The sequence below is a fragment of the Centruroides sculpturatus genome, unplaced genomic scaffold (assembly GCF_000671375.1).
Source record: "Centruroides sculpturatus isolate CEXI.00-Female unplaced genomic scaffold, Cexi_2.0 scaffold4117, whole genome shotgun sequence".
NCBI classification, from domain to species: domain Eukaryota; kingdom Metazoa; phylum Arthropoda; class Arachnida; order Scorpiones; family Buthidae; genus Centruroides; species Centruroides sculpturatus.
Window position 1 is genome coordinate 2,317 of NW_019388214.1, and position 5,234 is coordinate 7,550.

The 5,234-nt window shown below is 22.5% G+C and overlaps 1 long non-coding RNA gene across 1 annotated transcript; it reads left to right on the plus strand.

Annotated features, from left to right (window-relative positions):
- The first annotated feature begins 422 nt into the window (after positions 1-422).
- On the plus strand, positions 423-3,854 carry LOC111616827. Its single transcript, XR_002755325.1, has 5 exons — positions 423-527; positions 1,638-1,685; positions 2,379-2,474; positions 2,578-2,644; positions 3,820-3,854. It is a non-coding gene; the product is annotated as an uncharacterized LOC111616827 (long non-coding RNA).
- Positions 3,855-5,234: the final 1,380 nt, after the last annotated feature.

Genomic DNA, 5,234 nt, shown 5'->3' on the forward strand with positions numbered 1-5,234 from the left:
TATATATATATATATATATATATATATATATACTGTATATCTCTTTATTATATAATCAATTTTTTATATTGTAGTTTTCTTTCTTTGTTTTAATTACTGATATGTTTATTGTTTTAACATTTTTATATATTTCATGTCACAATCAAAAATGTAAAACAGTGAAATATATAATAATATATACTGTATATTCAAATAATAAAAATTACAAAATCTGTTGATGTTGGATTTCTCCAAAACATATTTTATAAATAAATTTGTTTATATAAAATAATTAAAAAAATACATTCATCTGTATTTTATAATTAAAACTCTGAGATAATGTGCCAAGTTTTAAAGATTTTTATGTATTTACTATCAGTGATGATAATATATATTAATGAGGATTATTAAAATTTGTAGAAGTTAATAGGGTAAACTTTTAAATAGATTAAAGAGTATAAAACAAATTTACATGTTTTGCTTTTGTTCTCTTTAAGATCTGGCAAGAATATCACAAGAACAGAAAAGGGATTTCAGCTGTAATTCCAGTAAGAATTTCATTATTTTCTAAATTTATGGATGCTAGACTTGAATTTCCAATTATTTAAAAACTTTTTTAAACTTCTATCAGTTATCTAACCTAATCAAATAACCGATATTAAAATAAGATTTATTTTAATAATGATAATAATGATGTTGAAAAATATTTTGAATTAATTATTTCACTTTAACTTTTATATAATAAAAAGCCTTGCCATTGAATTCCAGATCAATATAAGTTTTAAGTAAAACCGTATATTAGAATAAGAAAGCTTTTAAATATTGTCAAAATTAATAACCTTAAGAAGATACAGATGTTTTTGCTCATTCATCTATAATGTTGTAAATTTTGTAATACTTTTAATCTTATTCCTTGAGCTGTTTAAACATATTTTAGTATCATAAACTTTATAATCATCAGTTTTTTTGTCATATTTTATTTAATGTTTTGTTACAAAATGAAATTATAATATCCTCCTTCCTTTTATTTTAAACTGAGGCTTATTTACTGAATTCTTTATTAATGCTATTTGTTTTATTACTCTGTAATTTTAAATATTATTTTTAACTTAAGCTCCATAAAATTTAATATTTGCATTTTGCTTCATTGCTACAATTAAAGCAATAAAGCAAATGAATCTATGCAGTATAAATTTGTTAACATGAATTCATTTATGCAAATGCAAAGAATATACTAGTATATGAATGAGATTATAGAAGATATTCAGATTTTATTTACAGGTCTTCAGGCCAGCGTCCAAACACGTTCATTAAGCTGTGCTTTAAACTGATAGTTTTATAGCTTTTGCAATTAAATATCTTAAGGAAAGAAAAATGATTACATGCATATTAAAGAGTTGATTTTACTTGGTTTCTATTTTTTGCAAAATTTCTTTGAATTACTTGATCAGAATGTCATACTAGAATATATTTTATATTCAGATTCATAGATATAAACATATTAACATGTTTCTTTTTTGTAGACTATAATCAAATAGTATTTAAAATTTATTTTTATATATAATAGACATTTTCAGTTATCAAATTTTTAAACCAATTAAAATAATTTACTAGTAATTAATTGAGAAACAGTAATATCATAAAATTTTTATTTTTAGGATACTAATTATGCAAACATTTATTCTACTTCATTGAAATTTCCAGTAGTGAGTATTATTTAATACTAATTAAATTTAAATATTTGATTTAAAGGTAATGTATAAATAATTTGTAAATTTATGGAAGGATAAAACTTTTAAGAGTAAAATAATTATTGAGGTCTTATTTTTCTTATATTCTTCATTTCTTACAGATTTTTTGTTTTAAATAACTAAATGGTAAAAATATTTAAGAATGGAACTTTATATTGTTTTATTGTAATGTTGTATTTTGGCATAATATTGTATGTCTCCTTTAAAACATTAAATTAGTAATCCACATTATCTGATACATGATGATACATGATACATTATGTATATTTTAATATACAATACAAGTAATAAATATACAAGTAACTTACAAGATATTTATAAAAAAGTATTTCAAAGAATTTTTTATTTAAATGTTTGAAATGTTTTCTGTAAAAAAATTTATTTTGATATCATTGTCATTGAAAACCTTTGGATGGTAGAAGTGCTGTATTGAAATTCTCAAACTTATAAGGTTTACAGAGAAAAGAAAGATTTGATTATTATCAAATAATTTTGTGTAATTTAAATTGTATGATTTGAAACCATATTATATGAAATTATAGTTCAGTGTTTTCTAAACAAAGAGCTTATTCAATTGAAATATCATTTAATGTATAAATTAATGTACTATACAGTATTTATTTATTTATCATTTATTATTATTTTCAGTTTCTTTTTCCACTTCCAAGAAAAGATGGTTATGAGTTTGTAGTCAGTCAGTTTTTGAATCATGAATGCCATTTTACATTTTTAATTAATTTCCAGGTAATGAAAAAAATATATTTCATAATTTCTTAATTTTCTAACTACTGTATAATAAAAATAATTTAATAATGTAATATTAATAATTATTTAATAAAATATATAGGCTTACAAAGAAAATGCTCCAGAATGTCTCAGAATAATACATTATCCTGATTTTCAGAAAGAAAAAGGTAAAACTTTTTAAATGTTAATAAATAAATATTTTAATAAAACATGACTTTTTCAATTTAATTTCTATAATGTTACTGAATTTATTTTAATGTTAATTATTTAAAGTAAATTTAAATTTAGTAATATATTATTAATTTTAATACAGTTGGGTCTCCATATCTGCAGGATCTATTCTCATAGACAAGGCCATCAAGAGAGATGATAGAGCTGGGGATTTTCCCCTGGCTGAGAGAAAAGTTGGGTGCTTGTAGTGGTTCCTATCTGTACTTGTAGTGGTTTAATTTAAATAACATTAAAATTAATGTTATTTTTACTAAAAAAAACTAAAATCATTAAGACTGCTTTGTATTAATAAAGCAGCATTCTATGTATTTCATTTGTTCCAAAAAAAATGACAAATGGATCTTGCTCTTGGGTTCCACACAAGCTCTCAATGATCAAGTTCATAGATTTGTGTTGTTACAATGGTTGCAAAATTTATTATACTAAAAATTTGGCTATGGCTCTGAATGATGGTAGGGTATGCATATCTTGTTTTTCAGTGAATATCAACAATGTAGAATGGTTTGTGACTGATATATGTTGTACAGTAAAACCTGTTCAAAATGGAAACATGCCAAACTGGAAAATATATTCAGTACTGTGTGATTTCAGTTTACACAGATTTTACTGTGTCTGGTAATACTCTAATGCATCTTTATTCTTAATTATGTAAAAAAATTTTGATACAGTATTTTCAGAAACATGGTCTAAAATACTACTCATTATTATAAACAGAATTAAAATTTTTTAAAACATATTTAACATTTTTTTACTAATTGTCAATGATTGTATAAGTGTTTAGGCATATTAGAAAACATTTGGGGCTATTTGGACCAGATTTATGCAGTATTCACATTTTTTTGAGAATTATTGACATGTAATTTTTGTGAACATGGAGACTTGATTGTAAACATATATTTTCATAAAACTCTTATGTGATTTAATATAATATTTTGAACTTCCAAATTTATAATTGTTATTTTGTAAAAAGAAATTTTTTCACTCTTTCCAATCTGTAAATGTTGAGGTGTAAAGAAACTTTATTTAATATTTAAAGTTTTTCTGTAAAGTTTAAATAATAACAAATTTTAAAAATATATAAGTAAATATATAACTTTTATCTTTTTTTAAGGAATTGTTCTTATGCATGGAGAATTTGATGATCAGAACTTAGTAAGTTAAATTTATTAAAGTGTTTTAAAACTAATCTTTTTAAATTACAGTATTATATGTTATGTTTTATTTTTTACATATCAAGAATATTAATTTTATATTGCTTATAATGAATATGAAAGTAAAATAATATTGGAAATAATCAATTTTTTTATAATTTTATAGTTAAATATAATAATATTGTTGGGCTGCAATTTGAAAAAAATTGTAGACCTAGAAACTCCCATTGTTATTCTTCTGTCCCTTCTTAATCTCGAGAATGGTGTTAGATAGATGAAAGTCAAAACCAGATATGGAAAGTTAGCGGCAGATGGCCCTGATTAACTATATACAAACTTTCGGTTTGGACCAGGATTCACATTATTTCAATTCAAAAATTTTACACTGAATGGAGTTAGATAGATGACTGGTACAACTTTATTGCTAACAGTAAAAGTATGATTTACAAGGATAAGGCACTACCGAAAAAATTGAGAACATTGTGATGAAAAATTTCATCCTAGTATTGTGGCAATGTCAAAATAAATAATTGTTTGTTTAAAATTAAATTCAACTAGACTCATCAAAACTAACCTATAGGCAAACTTTTGAAAAATATGGAATTAATTTTCACTTATTTCCATATTTTTAAAACTAAAATTTATTCAATAATCACTTTATAATCAGTTGGTTATTTTGTATTAGAGTAACAAAAATTAACTTTATTGTTAACTTAACCCTGTTATAAACAGTGCTGAAAGTCCAAAGAATCATATTATGATATATTAACTACATTTATAGTTAAGAATCTTTTAACACAATTTATTAACTATAATTGTAGTTAATAGTGTGAACATAGAAAAGGATTGGAAAATTAAGTTTATTGGACTGAAATTGTTAAAACACTTTGTAAAATTTGCTTTTAAAAATAGAAAACAAAAACCATGGTTGTAAGTCATTATGATTTTAAATATGTATGTAAATTATAGTAGTTATAAAAAGTGTTTAAGGAAAAATTTTAATTGTATACAAAAAAGTTGTAAAATGTGAATGTAAGAATGTTAGATAATAAGTATTAGTGTAGGTTGGTGTTCCTTAAATGAAATAGTTTTTATTTGTATAAACTCTGTTAAAAATTCCTTAAGTTGCATTGTACTGATGAGGAGATATATTGTTTTTCAAAATGTATTTACAATTAAGAAATTCATTTGTATTATAGAGAATTTTTTGTTGATTTATGCTTCTATAAAAATCAGATGACGAAAAACTGTTCTTTAGATGTTAATCTAAATTATACTTATTTAGTAAATAAATAAATACAGTCGATCCCCCTATAAGATCATTGATTTTTCCGTTTTATCTGAATTACATGTTGTACGAGTCACTTAGATTTTA